Here is a 19,979-nt window from a genome sequence, read left to right as displayed (position 1 = left end):
TACTTTGAATGATCTTCCTTCTGGAATTTCCTCAGTGGTTAAGAGCTTGGCTGCTAGAGGTGTGGGCAGTTGCAATTCACCAGCTGCTCCTTGGAAGTCCTACGGGGCAGTTCTACTCTGTCCTATAGGGCTGCTATGAGTTGGAATCGACTCGATGGCAACTGGTTTACTTTCTTCTTGAAGGTACCTGATATTTACCATATAATGAACAAATGAATGAATGGGATTCTGAGATGAGGGGGTGAAGGACATATAGGGGAATTGGAGCTAGCAGTAAAAGAAAGGTAGTTTTGACTATATCCTATAGTCTACTTATGATAAAATATTAAATAAAATATTAATACATTTTCTTTGAATTAGTCTAGGGCCAGTGAGGCTCTCTGGTGGCTCCTGAGAATGCTGACATGTGTGAGATAAAAGGGGAACAAGATCTCCTATTAGAATTTACAAAGAACACTTCTGAGCTGAGGTATCCAAGCTATTTCATAAGAGCGTAGACTACGTTGCCCTGTCTCGCTGATACCTGTTGGTATGCCGAGACTGGATCTTGTTCCCTACCTGAGCTCTAAAGATAAGAAAGCTAATAAATTTAATAAGGCTGTGTGTCCCTGATTAGATGAATCTGGTGTTTTCAAACATCACTGGTTTTCCCAAAGTCTGGGCAGCAGATGGCTTATTTTTAAAATCCCATTCTTTTGGAATATTTTCCACAAATAAAAGGATGTCCTGAGAGAAAAAAATTTCAGGCATTAATTTAAGAACAAGCCTTGGTACCTAAAAAAAAAAAAAAAGCAAGCACCAAAATGCAGCTGATTGTTGGAATGGAGAGAATGGCAGGACCATATAGCTTGGCCTCAGTCAGTAACGTGACACACTCATATTTGATGAGACGAGAGGGAGAAAATAGCACTTGAAGCCCAGAGTCAGGTTTAGTTATGAGTTGCAGGTGAAGTCAGTACTATTTAAAGTTTCATTTTATTTATAGCACTCTCCAGTAGGTTTAGGGTTTCCAAGAAAATAGAAGACGTGGCTTCTGACCCAGAAGCCTTTCAATGTGATGAACATGATGGATCTAGAGCAAGTATTATCAGTACAGTTGTCCCCTGATATCCGTGGGGTTCCGGGACCCCAGCAGATACTCAAATCTGTGGATGCTCAATACCCCTATATAAAACGGCGTAGTGTTTGCACATACCCTACACACCTCCTCCCATGTACTTTGTATCATCTCTAGATTACTTGTAATACCTAACACAATGTAAATGCTATATAAATAGTTATAAAGTACTGTGTAAATATCACTTTATGCTCCCTCTTAGCCTTTGAGGGATGACTTTGACCACTTAATTGCTGTTTAGGAGCCATTTTTTCTCAGAAACAAAGGGCGCACACAACACAAGTAGCGAAGGCCAAGCCGCAAGGCTAATGATGCTCAAACACCGAGCGTTGGGGAAAGACTGAGAATCTGTGAGGTGGCGGGAGCTACAGCAGGAGGCGCTACACATCACTTCATTTGTGTGAATGCAGCGGAGTGCTCAGCGTGTGGGCAAATTCAAATTTTGCTTTTTTGGAACTTTTTTGGGGGGGCTTAATATTTTCAATCCACGGTTGGTTAAATGCATGGATGCAGAACCCGCGGATAAGGAGAGCCGATTGCACACATGACTGAAACCTGTAACCAAACTTACAGATTAACTAGAGCACTGATTACCTAGTTGGAACTCTCAAAGGAATTTTCTAACTATCACATATCGTATTTGGAATAGGACATTCAGGCTGGGTGTTTTGTTGCATCTAAATTCCATTAGACTTCATAGCCAGACAAAAGGAAAAGAAGGGGGTCATCTTTTGGGAACTCTGGAGTAGATTCAGGGATTACCAGACCCAAGGAGGCTGAGGAGAGATAAAAGGGGGGGGGGGGAAAAAAGCCCGTTGCCATGGAGTCAATTCTGACTCAGCGACCCTATAGGACAGAGGAAGGAGATGATAGAATCTAGAAAGTGCTGCTAACCCAGCCCCACCTAGTTAATATCCGTAGGCCCCACCTCCACCTAAACTGCTACCTTACTTCAAGTTTTCATCTCAGTCTGTTAGGAATCTTTTCCTACCATTTAATAACGTAATTACTCTGTGATTTGATAATCGAAGTTAAGCCTACACACTTCCATAATCACCTTCTCCAGAGCACATCCGTTATGCAAAGGAGGGAAGCTTATATGGCAATAATGATGTTTTATTTTAGGTATACTAAGGGCTTCCACATGTATTATCTCATTTGGCCCTCACAATAAACCTCTGAGGTGGTTGCTGTCCATTTTAGAGGAAAGGAAAATTGAGTCCTAGAGAAATTCCAGAGTATGTAATTTGAAACCCTATTCTCTTTAACCCTCTCTCTCTCACACACGGAGTAGCAGAACAATAAGAAAACCATGGACATGGTTTGGATGGCGCTCCTTGGAAACTCTATGGGGCAGTCCTACCCTGTCCTATAGGGTTGCTGTGAGTCAAAATCAACTTGATGGCACTGGGTTTGGGTTTTTTTGGTTTTGGTTTGGATAGCTCAGTGAGGAGTCATATGAAGCTAATCTGGAAACTTATTTTAAGGAGGCTTTGAAATTAGCCTGGTGTAGATTTGAGTCCTTCATCTGCATCTTATTAGATTTACTGGGCAAGTTTTCTGACATTTCTAAGCCTAGGTTTTCTCATCTACAAAGTGAAAATAAAATGATAATAATAACAATAGTAATAATAATAATAATCGAGGTATTTGGGAGATTAAATGGAAATAATGCAAGTTAACTGCCCAGTCCATAGAAAGCAGCCAATGAGAGTTACCCATCATAAAACGATTATCATTATTCTCTAACAAGGAAGGTGGGAAAGCACGTCAGTGTGTTGAGAGGAGAAGGTATTTAAAGGGTGAACAGTAACACCCAGGTGTTTTACATGAAAGGGGAGATTTATACCCTTCCTCAGAAAATGATCTTCAGCAAATAAAGTATTAAATGGTGCTGTAGTCATTAGGTCAGTTTCCTAAGAAACAGCATCAAGCGTATCACACTGCTCGGTGCTTTTCCTTCAGCTTCCTTGGCTTTTGAAGCTCTCCATCCGAGTATCTTGCCGGCAAGCATCTCTGTGTGTTCAGAACAGCAAAGTATTTCTGAGCCCTAAAGAAGCTATTTTAGTGCAATCAATATAACCACCACGAGGCATCAGGCCACTACTGCCACCAACTGCGTCTGTGGCTCACAATATGAGGTGGCATAGGGATTGTGCTTTCAGAGGACATTAGCTGATGGAGGAAGACCCCATGTAGTTCCGAGAAGCATCATATATAGCCTGGCATCCTCCAGCCAAATCCAGGCGATCAAAACAGAGGGTGTCCAAGGAGTACAAAGCAGAACGGCACCCCCACCCAAGGGAATGAAAGGGAACATTCTTATTCCCAAAGTAAAGGGGAAAGAAAAAGGGGGGAGGAGACATTTGGCAAACTGGACACAGCCCACCAAAAATTCAGCAGTGGTTATTGTTGGGGTTTTTTGGGGGGTGGATTTTATTTAGGCATTTTTAGTGCTTTCAGATTTCTTACAATGAACATGAATTCCTTTTATATAATTTATTGGGGGATGTTTCTTTTTAAAAAAAAATATAAAGTTTTCTAATACAGAGAAGACCAAAGAAGAAGGCAAAATTTCCCATAATCTCACCGGTAGGATGATCCTTATTGACATGGTTTTTTAAATATACGCCTGGGAAATTCAAACAGAATAGGAAGTATATAATTTAAAAAATATATCATCTCCATTCCCTTACTTAAGAGTACCTTATAGATCCTCCCAGAAAAAGAACCTGTTTATGTATATACCAATGTATTTACATTTATGTCCTCATTTTATTCATACAAGAGGGATTGGACCACATACAGCATCTTTCATATCTTGCCATATATACATTGACCTTATTCTTTTTTAAGAGCTTTACAGTATTCCTTGTATGGATATACCACAGTTTATTTAATGAGTTGCTGAGTATTTGGTGAGCACTATGACTTTTATAATCAAGTGAAATTAATAGCCTTTTTTTTTTTTAAAAACAAAGTGTTTCTTAGATCTCAGCTTAAAGTAAACTAAAACCTCTCTGTTTATTATATGGTCACAGGAAAAGAGCACCAGATGTGTGTGTATTACGTATATGTATGTATGTATATGTAACATGTAGGAGAATATTGCCCTGAATATAAATGTTTACAGCATAAAGCATCAGAATGCCCATAGGCAAAGTGGATAATGTCTCTTTGTGCTCCGGGCTGAATTGTGGCCTCACATGGAAGCTGGCACAACTCTTGAGAGTTTTAATGCAGTCACTGATTACAGCGTCTGAGATTTTACTGCAATTTCCATTTGAGTTAAAACTGACTTCATCTTCAAAATAAAAGCGTTTAAAAGCAGGGAAAATAATTGGTTATTCCCATGTCAGGAAATCTAAATCCTTTCTCCTAACATATAAAGAAAAGTACTAAGAAATTGCTGAAAAGTTGATGCAAAAACCAAGTCCCTTTAGAATATTTGATCTGTGTAACTTTATTCTCCAAGTGCCTGCTAATGCCCCAGGTACCCAAGACAGAGAGAGTCAGAGGCTGAAAAATAATTTATACTAAGGCTTATTGTGATCCTCGTTAAAAGGGCAATTGAGGCTTTGCAAAACCGTGTTGCTGTAGGTTATATAAAAGAATACCTACCCCATGTGCTTTTGAATAAGAAGAAGAATTTTGTTCGTAGACCTTGGCATGAGTGCTCCGTGTAAAATGTGGCCGTTGCACAACTAAGACAGAGAAGTAAATGCGCAAGCAAGCCATATTTTAACCTTGGAAGTGTGGCTTCTTTTAATGACACAGCCTATCAAGGTCAAGAGAAGGTGCCCTCACCAGATGGAAGACTTTCAAAGTAAAAAGCTTAATTTACATTTAAAATATATTGAGTTACACATGGTTTCTAAGGAATACTTGCTTATTCTAGTTACAGCCAGGGCTTGTTTCTGTTATCATCTGTCAAGTGAAGGACTTACGTCATAGGTATCCCTGGCAGGTGTTTACTGTGGAAAGGCAGGAAGAGTCAGGTAAAGGAGGACCTCAGATAGCCTGTAATAAACCCACCAGGTGTCACTGCTTTCAGTGGAAGTCTGGAAAGGAAGCTGTCAGAGAACATGTGAGGGCAAGTCTGTGTCTTGGAGAAAAATGGATATCATGGCACCTTGACTTTTAGCCTCTGAGATACATGGAAAACTACTTAGGAGACTTTTGTCATGTTTTTTGCTTGTGCTCCTGGGTCTCTTTATTTTCTATTAAAGTGTGCATGTGTGTCACTGTTTTTTGTTTTGTTTTGTTTTGTTTTAATGATTGAGCTTTGTAACATTTCTATTTGAACAGGAGTCCCTGGGTGGCAAAAGCGATTAAGTGTTTGACTTCTAGCCAAAAGGTTGGTGTTTTGAACCAATCCAGTGGTGCCTTGGAAGGCCTGGTGGTCTGTTTCCAAAAGGTCCCAGCCTTGAAAACCCTATGGAGCAGTTCTACTCTGCACACAGTGGGTCGCCATGAGCCTGAGTTGACTCAATGGCAACCAACAATAACACGTGTTTGGGTCATATTTTGTTCAGATAGTTTGTTGAAGCTGTGGTGTTTCGTTTTGTTTTGTTTTGTTTTGTTTATGGTGTAGCCTGTACCTTCCCTAACTGTTGTAATACCACACAAAGAAATTATGGAAAGGTGTTTGCGTGGTTTGTTAACACCGGGTGTGTTGAAGAAGCTTGATCTCACATCTCTCGTAAGGAGTTAGGACTGCGCTTTAGATGTGAGATGCCCCGTGCTTTTGTGTCAGCATTCGGGGAGTGATTTTCTTTCTTTTTTCTTACGCTGCCTCTCATTTTGTGCTCTTTCTCTCTTCTTGTGCTTCCTTTCTCTCTCTCTCAGTTTCATGAAAATTCATTTATCTGTGACATTTGAAGACGCTGTCTGGAAGGTGTCTGGAGCTGTGGCCGGCTGTGTACATCAATAGTTTCTCAGAGTCTGGCACTCTGTCAATATTTGGGGGCCTCGGCGACCGCACTTAAACGCAGTGCCTGCCAGCCAGCCGTGCTGCACTTAGCGTCTCGGTAACGAGCCCGAATGAGTGAGTGTTAGCATTGTCAGATCCTCTCACTGCTGGCAGCACTTGGGAGGAGTCTGTGGACATCTGGCATTTGCCCCCTGCACCTTTCTGCTGCTTCTCGTCCTCATTTATAGGTCATTGTTTCATATAGACACAAAAAATAGGAATTCTGAAAAAATACTCTTACAAAAAGCTGAGGTAAATGGCATCATTGGGCAGTCTTGATTTAGTAGTTTTTGTGGGATATAAGGTGACGATGCAGAGACAATACATATGTTTCATTATATTGTAGATTTTTCTTTTTGCTCAGGTTATGATATCTGGCGCCTAATTGTCACTGCTGTTTTTGGTAGAAATATATGTGTTTTAAGGCTGTTTTTAGGTACTTTTTTAGGTACAGGCTCAATAGCCTGTATATGAACTTAGGGTGACAGAGACTAAGCTAAATAAAAAGGAAATATTAGTGGGTTGGGAGGTGTCATCCCTACTATGCCAATGAAATGGTCCATGTATAAATTGAGTCATTAAAGCATTATTATGTCAACTTTCCCATGAACCGCACTAGATAATAGCATACTGGCCTTCCAAGGCTTGTAAGGAAGACTAATATTAGGGCAACAGCTAATAACTGCACTATTGTGTTCTCTCAACCCCTGTGTAACCTTGACCCTTTTGTATGATCAGAATAAGTCAGGAATCTGAACTTTAAAGAAAAGGACCAAGGAAGATGAGAATTTACCAGAGACTAGTCTTATCTTGGAGATCGGGGTCTAACCTATGATAAACATGGAAGACATTGCCAAGCTTTAGGTCATCTCAGATCACGTAACCCCAAGTTCCAAATATCCAAGAAAAAAATGCTCCTCAAGGAAAGCCTTTGAGCCATTGAACCAGGAATAACTCCTGAGTTAAACGGACTTAATCAAGCTTTATCTCGCTTGCTTGCAGACCTTTCCCAATTTGAATTTCAGTTCAGGTCCCTAACATCTGCATATATTCTCTCTGTGTGGGCCAATCAGGAACTGTTATACACCACAGAAGCTTTTAAGGTGGTTCTTGTTTGGACTGAGAAAAAAAAAAAAACCCTAATGAACAGCATTAATGCAGTTTGAATACAATTGAAGGAAAACTCAAGACCTCTGAGGCCTTTAGTTATACTTTAGAAAGGAAAATATGTATATTTATTTACTTGGTGATTATGAGCATTTCCTAAGACTAAGATCATTTGACCAGCTATAAATCCAGCCTCCAGATATTATGTCATATTTATAGATGCCATCATTTTTTTAAGCCTTGTCAGTCATCATCTTTTGTAGGAATAAGGCTCCTTGGGAGTATTATGTTGAACTAAGCAACCTGGATAGACAAAGGACTGTTGCAGGGCTCCAACTATCAGAAATCATCTGGTAATATAAGACAGGCCCCAAAATTTAAAAAGGAAAGTAGGGCACAAGGATTCAGAGATTCAAAAAGAAGAAGAAGAAGAAACACTTCCCGTTGAGTCGTTTCTGACTCATGGTGACCTCGTGTGTCGGAGCAGAACTGGGCTCCACAGGGTTTTCAATGGCTGATCTTTTGGAAGTAGAGCACCACGCCTTTCTTCCGAGGTGCCTCGAGGTCGTCTCAAACCTCCACCCTTTGGGCCAGCACCCAGGGGTGTTAAGAGAAAGGAAGCATAAGTATGCATCAATTTATAACAAGGCCTGCATCAAGGGATTTGGTATTTTCTTTCTAATGCACATACAATAGAATATAATAACACGTAGAACCACCAGTGACAAAACATGCGTGCTGTCCTGCCTCTTTCTATACTTAGATCTTTTTGTGGTTCCAGAGAGGAGAAAAAACAAAACAAAAATAATGCTAATATGCGGCATTAACCACAAACTTTATATACCACCAAACTTCATGTGAAGCTGTAATAGAATATTGTCATCGCCTTCCATGGATAAGCAAGAAACATGACTCCATTACTGTCAACAAGGCTCATCGGCTGGGCTAAGACTTGCCTTCTTCTTGTTCTGGGGTCGTAATTTTATGAGTACATATTAATATCTGTTCTTATTGTATACTCTTTGTTTAATGTTAGGTGGTGAATCCTTTCTGGGAATGAGGAAGAATCAGGAATGATATTGAGAATATAGAATCAGCCTGCAAAATTTATGGCTCAACACCAGAGGAGTTTTGTTTTCCGTATATCACAATAGACATACTTTAGGACCGTATTTGAAATCTGATGGGCTGCAGTATAACCGTCTCTTCTCAGTCACATTAAAATGTTATCATGTCTAAGGCAGGCAAGATTTGGGTTCTTCTTTCTTAGAAATCCTGGCAACTTCTTCAGCTCTTTCTTCTCTACTGTGTATTTTGTCTACTGATCACAGAGTGAAGTGAGAGAAATGAGAACAGCGGGACAAGTGCTGAGGAAGGGAGGATGTCAGCCCCCACCTCAGTGGAGAAGGCACGGGTATTGACTCTCCAGCCTTGGGGACCCCAGCCAGAAAAGAATAGCCGTCCAACTGTGTATGGCTAATAATCTACAGAGCATTTGAAGAGGCTGTTTAAAAGTCTACCTTAACACAAAATCAGATCTACTATTTTTATGGAGATGAGCGTAGTCATGGCACTGGGATGCCATCCTGACAGGCACAGCTCAAGTAGAGACCCATAACCCCCGCCACCCCCGCAAAAAAAAAAAAAAAAAAAAAAGGCACAGGAGGTAAAATGGCCTGTTTCCAGTTGTATGCATTCAGTTACAAGGGCACCTTTTTCAGAAATCTGCCCCTACCCCATTTTGCGGCCAATAAATTGTCATTTTTGTTTTTAGCTTCTGAATGGCTGAATGGCTTTATAATGATCCCCCCGCCCTGCCCCCGTCTTCCTAAAGAGACCACTCAAAAGACCCTAAGTGGCATCATCACTACTAAAGGGATGTTTTTTAGTACTCACCTCTAAAGGTCCGCTTTTAAAAAGCCTGACGCTGCTTCTTTGGTGGACATAGCCCAGAATGGGGCCATTGCCTCTGTGACTTTTTGAAGAGATGGGCTTTTGAAATAGCTCTGTGTTTCTCTATAATAAAATTCCTCTTTTTCCAATAAGTATACAAGCATATACTTTTCAGTTTCTGCTCATGGAAGAGTGGCCTGGCAGCTAACTGTATAACCAGCAGTCGTGGACCCAGCGCCTGGCTATAAGGAATGTTGAGTTACATATGCAAATCTCTTGAAATTATATGCTAGGAGCAGACTCCGTTGGGCAGGTTCCAGAGTAGATTAGACTGGTAGAAAATGTGTAAAATGTAAGAACAGACTGGATTGTAAAACTAGATGAAGTAATCTCTTTAGGGGAAAAGTTCTCTATAAATGTAATAAATGAGCTGCTTATTAATAACATTTTATGTTTATATTCAATGCGATTTAAAAATAAAGGTCAGCATAGGAATTCGAACTCTTATATAAATGGTGCTTTCTGGCTGATCACCCCAGGAATGCTGCAGTTATGCTCTTCCCAGCCTACTGGTTTGTGAGTGATGACACCTTCAAATTTACCTTCACTGTATCTTCTTTGTCAAAATGAACCTCACTATTTGGGATACTGCATCTGAACACAACCATCTTAATACTTACATCTGAAAGTTATAGACACAAAAATCTAACCTCCATGCAACAGGTATTGCAGGAAAATTCAGATAAACCTGATTTGCCAATCCTTTGGTAATCCTAGGTATAAAAATGGCTTGGGGGCAGTATCTGACCTCCTCCAACCCCACGAGGAGAAAGGAGAACCAAGATCAATAGTTCAAGGCTGTCTCCCTTAAGGCAGAGGTCAGACAACCCTCCTCTCTCCACCGTCTTTACTAATTCTGACACCAACCATCCCTCACACAGCACTCTCTACTTCTCTGCTGGGTTTGATAAGTCATTGCAGCGGCCACACAGAACTTAATGACCATACTCACAATTGTGGGGTTTATTAGGGAAATAACAGTTACAATTCAGGCTCAAGAACACTCAGGGGAGGCAAGGCCAAGATGGCAGAGTAGTCAGATGCTTCCTGTGGTCCCTCTTACAACAAGACCCCAAAAAACAAATGAATCAATTATGTACGACAATCTAGGAGCCCTGAACATTGAAGGAGTTGGACTAAGTGGCAGGGGGAGGGAGAGACAGTTCAGAAGCAGCGAGGATTTGCCAGACATGACCTGGCCAGCACCCTGCAGGCTAGATTGGCTGGATTGGCTGGCGTGCAGGGACTGAAGCAAGTGGTAGCACCCAGAATGTGTTTTCCATACCAGGAGAAACCACGCGGTAGAGAGGCTGCTCAAGCCTTCAGAACCAGGGAAAAACAGCACTGAATCTGCAAAAGTTAAGTGCAAGTGTCTAACCTGCTGCACAGGATCAAAAGAACCCTTCCCCCTCCCATTAACCCACCACTTTCCCTCTCTGCTCTGGTCACAGTCTGGCTTCAGCAAATGCCATGCTCCCTGGGCCAGAAGTGGGACCCATCACCCACCCCAAGCCATTCTCCTATCTTTGAAGAGGGAATAAATTAACAAACAAGAAAAAATGATCTTCCAGCTCGCCTAAGCTGGGAAATCAGGGCAGGCACAGCCCCTTTGCCTAGGCACAGGCATAAGGCATCCACAGACTTTGAATGCCTTTCAACCCTGCCTAGAACTGCGTGGGCCCAGTTCAACAGTGTAGGCCCTCATTAGGACAGTACAACAGAGGGTATACCTGAAGCCTATCTTCAACGGCAACAGCTAAGGGGGAGTGACAGATTTGTGAAATTTGATGCCACCCTGCCCATTAAGCAGGGTCCTCACCTACCCACATGAGAGGCCTGAGGACTGGTGCCTCCACCCACATCACCTAGCTACCTGTGACAAGTGTCCAAGAATAATTGGTGCCCCCAAGTCCTTACAGTCAATAGCAGTGGGTGCCAAAAGCCCAGCTGCAAAACCCATCCACCTACAGGCTCTAGAAAACAGGGACACACCTTCCACCAGGGTACTCAGGGGTAGCCATCAGCCTTCTACCTTGCTCAGCACATAACCCACTATTGTAGCCAGATACCTATGCCTATACCAGTCACCCCTACATAGCCGTTCCAATCTATGAGGATTGTAGGTGAGAGCCTGCACCATACATTCAGTGACTGATGACCTGGACACCTGAGCTGAATCCACACAAGAAAAGTAAACAGACTCCTGGGCTCATATACATAGTAACAGCTCTAAACACCTGGTGACAGGGTGTAAGAGCTTCAAAGACTCCAGTAATCAAAGTAGCTCACACGACCAGCCTATTTTGGCATATCAAAACGAAACAAAACAAGAAACTAGGACATAGGAAGCAAACACAAAATAAATAAATATAACTTATTGTTGGCTCAGAGACAACAGTCAATATCAAATCACATAAAGAGGCATACCATGATGGCTTCAACAAGCAATCAAAACAAAGAACCAAGAAACCTCCCAGAGGAAGATAAAACCTTGGAGTTACTGGGGGTAGAATTCAAAAGATTAATATAAAGAGATCAGGCAAAACACAGACCAAGCCACAGAACACACAGACAAAGCAACAGAAGAACTTAAGAAGGTTATCGAAGAGCATAATGACAAATTTAACAGGTTACAAGAATCCATAGAGACAGCAAACAGAAATCCAAAAGATTAACAATAAAATTTCAGAATTGGACAACTCAGTAGACAGTCATTAGGAGCAGAATTGAGGCAATTGATGTCAGAATTGGTGAAAATGAAGATAAAGCACTTGCCACTAATTTATTTGAGGAAAATCAGATAAAAGAATTTTAAAAAATGAAGAAACCCTAAGAATTATGTGGGACTCTATAAAGAAAAATAACCTATGACTGATTGGAATACCGGAGCAGGAGGTATTACAGAAAATACAGAGAGAATTGTTGAAGATTTGTTGGCAAGTGAATGGAATTTGTAAAAACCAAACCAAAATTACAAGAAATACTAAAGGGAGTCGTCTGGTTAGAAAATCAATAACATCAGATAACAACCAAAGACCAGAACACAGGACAGGACAACCAGATATTAACGCAGATAGGGAAGTCACAAAAATAAATCAAAGCTAAGATAGTGAAAACAGGGAAACAGAGATGTCAATAGGTAAAAGGTGACAACATTAAACTAAAACAGAGGGACTAAATAATGTAGTCATAGATCTTTCATATGGAGAAGAAGTCAAGGTGATATCAAGAAAGAAAAGATTGGTTTAAACTTACAAAAACAGAGGTACATATTAAGGTAACCACAAAGGAAACTAACAATCCTACACAACAAAATAAAAAAGAAGAAAAACATAAAGACTCAGCAAATGCAAAATCAACAACAATGAAAAAGAAAAGAAAATACACAAAGAAGAACAACTCAGCACAGAAAATTAAGTGGAGAAAAAAATTGTCGACAAGACACAAAAAAATACATCAAAATGACAGCACTAAACTCATAAACTCATACCTGTCAATAATTACGCTGAATGTAAATGGACTAAATGCACCAATAAAGAGACAAATAGTGGAAAAGTAGATTAAAAAAAAATATGATCCATCTGTATGCTGCCCACAAGAGACACATCTTAGCCTCAAAGACACAAACAACCTAAAACTCAAAGGATAAATATGTATATCAAGCAAACAACAGCCAAAAAAAAGTACAGGAGTGGCAATATTAATCTCTGACAAAATAGACTTTAAAGTGAAATCCACCACAAAGGATAAGGAAAGACACTGTAAAATGATTAAAGCGTCAATATACCAGGAGGAACATAACCATAATAAATATTTACACACTCAACAACAGAGTTCCAAATACGTAAAACAAACTCTAACAGCATTGAAAAGAGAAATAAGCAGCTCTACAATAATAGTAGGAGACTTCAGCATACCACTTTTGGTGACGGACAGAATATCTAGAAAGAAGCTCAATAAAGACAGAGAAGATCTAAATGCCACAATCAATCAACTTGACCTCATAGACATATACAGAACACTCCACCCAACAGCAGCCAAGTACACTTTCTTTTCCAACACACATGGAACATTCTCCAGAATAGAGCATACGTTGGGCCATAAAGAAGCCTTAACAGAACCCAAAGCACAGAAATATTGCAAAGCATCCTTTCTGACCATAAAACCATAAAACTAGAACTCAGTAACAGAAAAAGCAAGGAAACAAAATCAAACACATGGAAGCTGAACAACACCTTGCTGAAATACTACTGGGTTATAGAAGAAATCAAGGATGGAATAAAGAAAATCACAGAATCAAATGAGAATGAAAACACATTCTACCACAACCTTTGGGACGCAACAAAAAGAGTGCTCAGAGGTCAATTTATAGCAGTAAATGCATACATGCAAAAAGAAGAAAGGGTCAGAGTCAAAGAATTAGCCCTACAACTCAAACAAATACAAAGAGAGCAGTAAAAGAAGACCTTGGGCACCAGAAGAAAGGAAATAATAAAAATGAGAGCAGAAATAAATGAGAGAATAGAAAAACTATTCAAAGAGTTAACAAGACTAAAAGCTGGTTCTTTGAAAAGATCAACAAAATCAATAAACCATTGGCCAAACTGACAAAAGAAAAACAGTAGAGGAAGCAAATAACCTGAATAAGAAATGAGATAGGCAATATCACAATAGACCCAACTGAAATTAAAAGAATCACAACAGAATACTATGAAAAAGTCTACTCCAATGAATTTGAAAACCTAAAGGAAATGGACGAATTTCTAGAAACACACTACCTACCTAAACTAACACAAACAGAGGTAGAACAACAAAATAAACCTATAACAAAAGAAAAGATTGAAGAGGTAACTTAAAAACTCCCAATAAAAACAAGCGCTGGCCCTGATGGCTTCACTGGAGAATTATCAAACTTGCAGAGAAGAGTTAACACCATTATTACTAAAGGTATTTCAGAGCATAGAAAAGGATGGAATACTCCTAAAATCATTCTATGAAGCCAGCATATTCCTGATGCCAAAGCCAGGTAAAGACACCACAAAAAGAGAAAATTACAGACCAATATCCCTCATGAACGTAGATGCAAAAATCCTCAACAAAATTCTAGCCAATAGACTTTAACAACATATCAAAAAAATAATTCACTGTGAACAAGTGGGATTCATACCAGGTACGCATGGATGATTCAACATTAGAAAAACAATCAATGTAATCTATCACATAAATAAAACAAAAGATGAGAATCACATGATCTTATCAATTGATGTAGAAAAGGCATTTGAAAAAGTCCAACACCCATTCATGATAGAAACTCTCAGCAAAATAGGAACAGAAAGGAAACTCCTCAACATAATAAAGGGCATTTATACAAAGCCAACAGCCAACATCATCCTAAATGGAGCTAGTCTGAAAGCATTCTCCTTAATAGGAACCAAACAAGGATGCCCTTTATTACCACTTTTATTCAACATTGTGCCAGAGGTCCTAGCCAGAGAAATAAGGCAAGAAAAAGAAATAAAGGGCATCCAGATTGCTAAGGAAGAAGCAAAAGTATCCCTACTTGCAGATGATATGATCCTATATACAGAAAACCCCCAAGAATTCACAACAAAACTATTGAAACTAATAGATTTCAGCAAAGTATCAGGATATAAGATACACGTACAAAAATCAGTTGGATTCCTCTGCATCAACAAAGAGAGCTTCAAAGAGGAAATCACCAAATGAATACCATTTACAATATCCCCAAGAAGATAAAATACTTAGGAATAAATCTAACCAGAGAGGTAAAAGACCTAACAAAGAAAACTACAAGACGCTACTGCAAGAAACCAAAAGAGGCCTACGTAAGTGGAAAAACATACCTTGCTCATGGATAGGAAGACTCAACATTGTGAAAATGTCATTTCTACCCAAGGTGATCTACAGATACAATGCAATCCTGATCGAAATTCCAATGACATTTTTCAACAAGATGGAGAAACAAATCACCAGCTCTATATGGAAGGGGAAGAGGCCCCGGATAAGTGAAGCATTACTAAAGAAGAACAAAGTGGGAGGCCTCACGCTACCTGATTTTGGAACCTATTATACCACCACAGTAGTCAAAACAGCCTGGTACTGGTACAACGACAGATACATAGACCAGTGGAACAGGATTGAGAACCCAGACAAAAACTTATCCACCTATGAGCAGCTGATATTTGGCCAAGGCCCAAGGCCTGTTAAATGAGGAAAAGACAGTCTCTAACAAATGGTGGTGGCATAACTGGATATCCATCTGCAAAAAAATTAAACAGTACCCATACCTAAGACCATGTACAAAAACTAACTCAAAATGGATCAAAGGCATAAGTATAAAATGTAAAGCAATGAAGATCATGGAAGAAAAAATAGGGACAACACTAGGAGCCCTAATACATGGCATAAACAGAACGGAAAACATAGCTAACAGTGCACAAACACCTGAAGAGAAACTAGAGCTTCTAAAAATCAAACACGTATGCTCATCAGAAGACTTGACCAGAAGACTAAAAAGACAACCTACAGACTGAGAAAAAAATTTTGGCTACGACATATCAGATCAGTGTCTAATCTCTAAAGTCTACAAAATACTGCAAAACCTCAATAACAAAAAAGACAAATAACCCAATTAAAAAATGGGCAAAGAATATGAACAGGCACTTCACCGAAGAAGACATTCAGGCAACTAACAGATACATGAGGAAATGCTCATGATCATTAGCCATTAGAGAAATGCAAATCAAAACTGCAATGAGATGCCATCTCACCCCAACGAGGCTAACATTAATCCAAAAAACACGAAATAATAAATGTTGGAGAGGTTGTGGAGAGACTGGAACACTTATACACTGCTGGTGGGAATGTAAAATCATACAACCACTTTGGAAATTGATTTGGTGCTTCCTTAAAAAGCTAGAAAAAGAACTACCATACAGTCCAGCAATCCCATTCATTGGAATATATCCTAGAGAAATAAGAGCCATCATACAAATACATATATGCACACCTATGTTCATTGCAGCACTGCTCACAATAGCAGAAAGATGGAAACAACCTAGGTGCCCATCAACAGATGAATGGATAAACAAATTATGGTATATACACACAGTGGAATACTGTGCAACTATGAAGAACAATGATGAATCTGCGAAACATCTTATAGCATGGATGAATTTGGAAGGCATTATGCTGAGTGAAATTACGTCAGTCACAAAAGAACAAATATTGTATGAGACCACTATTATAAGAACTCAAGAAAAGGTTTAAACAGAGCAGAAAACATCCTTTGATGGTTACGAAAGTAGGGAGGGAGAGAGAGGAGAATTTACTAACTAGAGAGTAGACAAGAATTATCTTAGGTGAGGGGAAGGACAATACAGGGGAAGTCAGCACAACTGGACTAAATCAAAAGCTAAGAAGTTTCCTAAATACAACCAAACACTTTGAGGGACAGAGCACCAGGAGCCAGGGGTCTGGGCACCATGGTTTCGGGGGTCATCTAGGTCAATCGGCATAACAAAGTTTACTAAGAAAATGTTCCGCACTCCCCTTTGGTGATGGCGTCTGCAGTCTTAAAAGCTTGCGAGCAGCCATCTAAGATGCATCAGTTGGTCCCAACCCAACTGAGGCAAAGGAGAATGAAGAATACCAAATACACACGGAAAATATAAAGCCCAAGAGACAAAAGGGCCACATGAACCAGAGACTCTATCAGCTTGAGACCAGAAGAACTAGATGATGCCCGGCTACCACCAGTGACCACCCTGACAGGGAACACAACAGAGAGTCGCTGACAGAGCAGGAGAAAAGTGTGGTGCAGAACTCAAATTCACATAAAAAGACCAGACTTAAGGGTGTGACTGAGACTAGAGGAGCCCCAGAAGACGTGGCCCCGGGACTCTGTTAACCCAGAACTAGAACCGTTCCCGAAGCCAACTCTTCAGACAAAGATTAGACTGGAGTATAAAACAAAATAATACTCGTGAAGAGTGTGTTTTTAGTTCAAGTGGATACAGGAGACTAAATGGGCAGCTCCTGTCCAGAGGTGGGATGAGAAGGCTGAAAGGGATAGGAGCTGGTTGAATGGACATGGGAAACCCGTGGATACAGGAGACTAAATGGGCAGCTCCTGTCCAGAGGTGGGATGAGAAGGCTGAAAGGGATAGGAGCTGGTTGAATGGACATGGGAAACCCGGGGTGGAAAGGGGGAGTGTACTGTCATATTATAGGGATTGCAACTAGGGTCATATAACAATACGTATATCAATTTTTGTATGAGAAATTATATTGAGCTGTAAACTTTCACCTAAAGCACACACATACACACACACGCACACACACTCAGGATATAGTTCTTCCATCAGAATATCTTCTCTCCAGCTGTGTTCTCAGGCATGCCTCTCCCTGGCCCTCAGTCTCTGCCTAAAGGCACTCGGCTTTCTCTCTCCAAGGGCCAGAAAGCCCACCACGCTGTCTCCTGCTGCTGGGTCTCTGCTGCTCATCGCTCCTTTCTTGGTGGTGGGCTCTCTGCTCTGGAATTTGCTCTGTTTTAAGGCAAAACTGACCAATCCCCTTGGTAGACTACAACTACCGTATCGCACAGTCCCACCCAGTCACATGGATGGGACTTACAAGATCATAGCTAGAAAGGCCACACACGAAAGTAATTAATCCACCACACTAGGACACTGGGTATTAACCAACACAATGCCATGCTAATAATCATCTTTCTCAGCCAAATGAGAACTCTGCAAAGCTAGAATTATAATCTAGCTCCTCCTGAACTAGCAGAGCTTTTAATTTTGCCCCCCATGTTCTAGCCTGTTTATTTGGTGCCAAGCACTTCAGCATTCCCAGAAAGTAATTACCAGGAGATCAGAGTCAGTATGGGGAAATGTAGGAGCAGTGTGCCACTGGGATCATCCTTGATCTTGCCTTTTGATCGTCACCTTGATGATCTAGACATGTTTTTTCCAGTATTAGCAGAACCTAGTGTATTCTAAACAATTAGGGGAGGCATTTCAAAATCTCAAAACAAAATCAATTTTAATTTAAAATTATATTTTACTCAGAATTTAAGATAGAGTAGGCAGGGAGAGTGTTATAAAATCACAGTAGCAATAGGACACCAGGACTTCCTATCTCTATTTTATACGTTGAAGACAGAGAGTGCAGGCTTTCAAAGTGCGGTGCTTTTATGCACAGCGTCCAAGTGGCAACACCTTGAGGGATAAATATAACCAACCACTTCAGAGGGAGTGGTCATATGAAACGAACACTCAGAAAAGCAGGAAGTAAACACAATGTTGTTTAATAAAAGTTATTGCTGAGAGTTTTCAATAGGGAAAGGAAACCTCGCAAGTGACAGTCCATCCCACTACTCCCTGATCATTTACCTATAAAATTTCACATAGCTATATTAGTTTGCGAGAAGCCCTGGTGGTGCAATGATTAAGCACTTCGCTGCTAATGGAAAGGTCAGCAGTTATAACCCACCAGTGGCTCCTCAGAAGAAAAGACCTGGCAATCTGCTCCCATAAAGATTACAGCCTAGGAAACCTGGGGTGGCGGGGGGGGGGGACAGTTCTACTCTGTTATATAGGGTTGCTATGAGTTGAAATTGACTCTATGGCACACAACAACAACCTGTTAGTTTGCACGTGCTAATAGCTGTTGAACCACACAATGGAACATGCATACTCTGCTTTGCCTCTTTTATGTTGGACTGTGTTCTATCCCCGTAAATTAAAGACTCTACAAGGACAGGCATATAACTTTGTTTCTTTCAAAACTTGGTAAGTAGAAGGAGCTTGGTAGATTTGTTGTTGTTGTTAATGGAAGATGTCTTTTTCCTGAATTTCTTTCTGTGGACCTCTTGCAAGTCTGTATTTTCCATTACCCAGGATGGTTTGGTAAATGTCATTGATGGACTGAGAATAAAGAATGACTTGCTCTGTGGGCCAAATAGCACTTTAAATTTAACATTTTGAAACACAAGTTCTTTTAGGAAAAGTCAAAGACATTGAGATTTTGTTTTCATCTTAGAAAAAAGCAAGTTGAGGCAGTGAGCTAATCTAAGTTTTTAAGCAAGTCATGGCCAGTTACAAGTGATACCTTCTCTCTTTCTTCACGCAGGCCCCATAGTGACAAAGTCGGTTTACACTGGAATAGAAAATCTTTACGTTTCATAATAGAGTAAGTTCTTGATGGTAAGAACTTCTAAATACTGAAAGGGAAATTGTGGGGTTGTCTTCTGTGGAGCCCTTTAAATTAAACAGGATAAACTCACATCTGTCTGGAGTGTTCTAAATATATCAGGGATAAGAGAAGAAATGACTTCTCTAGGAGGTTCACATTTTTTAAAAGTCTCCCCACGCCTCTGTTTTTTAATGCCATTGCTATTTGGAAACAGAAACTGCCAAAAGCCACCACCCGTACCCAAACCTGTTACTGTCGAGTTGATTCCGACACATAGCGACCCTATGGGACAGAGTAGAACTGCCCCATAGGGTCCCCAAGGAGCACCTGGTGGATTTGAACTGCAGACCTTTTGGTTAGCAGCCGTAGCTCTTAAGCACTACTCCACCAGGGTTTCCAAAAGCCACCAGAACTTCTAAGTATGTTTGACTAAAGACGATGGAAGTACCACCAACATTTCAGTGGAGACTGGAGGATAACACTATGTGATCATCATTTCCTGTAATAGTTGGTTTTTTACAAACTCGAGGTTGTGGGCACAGCAGCTAGATAGGTAATTTACTTGTGAAGAAGAGGACTAGAACATATTATTCAGTGTTTTGTAAAAAA

At 40.4% G+C, this 19,979-nt stretch overlaps 1 protein-coding gene across 6 annotated transcripts in view; it reads left to right on the top strand.

The window, feature by feature from the left end:
* ZBTB20 (zinc finger and BTB domain containing 20) overlaps positions 1-19,979 on the top strand; it is a 356,126-nt gene that overhangs the window by 40,355 nt on the left and 295,792 nt on the right. The window contains exon 1 of one of the 6 annotated variants that reach the window (XM_049886810.1): positions 19,345-19,367. The exons of the other annotated variants lie outside the window; for them this stretch is intronic. The gene's annotated coding sequence lies outside the window, so the exon portion shown is untranslated. Of the gene's footprint in view, positions 1-19,344; positions 19,368-19,979 lie in introns of those variants that run through there. 6 annotated transcript variants of the gene reach the window in all.

This window comes from Elephas maximus, chromosome 1, assembly GCF_024166365.1.
Source record: "Elephas maximus indicus isolate mEleMax1 chromosome 1, mEleMax1 primary haplotype, whole genome shotgun sequence".
Classification (NCBI taxonomy): Eukaryota; Metazoa; Chordata; class Mammalia; order Proboscidea; family Elephantidae; genus Elephas; species Elephas maximus.
The sequence above is the reverse complement of the archived record's forward strand: the minus strand, read 5'-3'. Positions and strand labels throughout refer to the sequence as shown.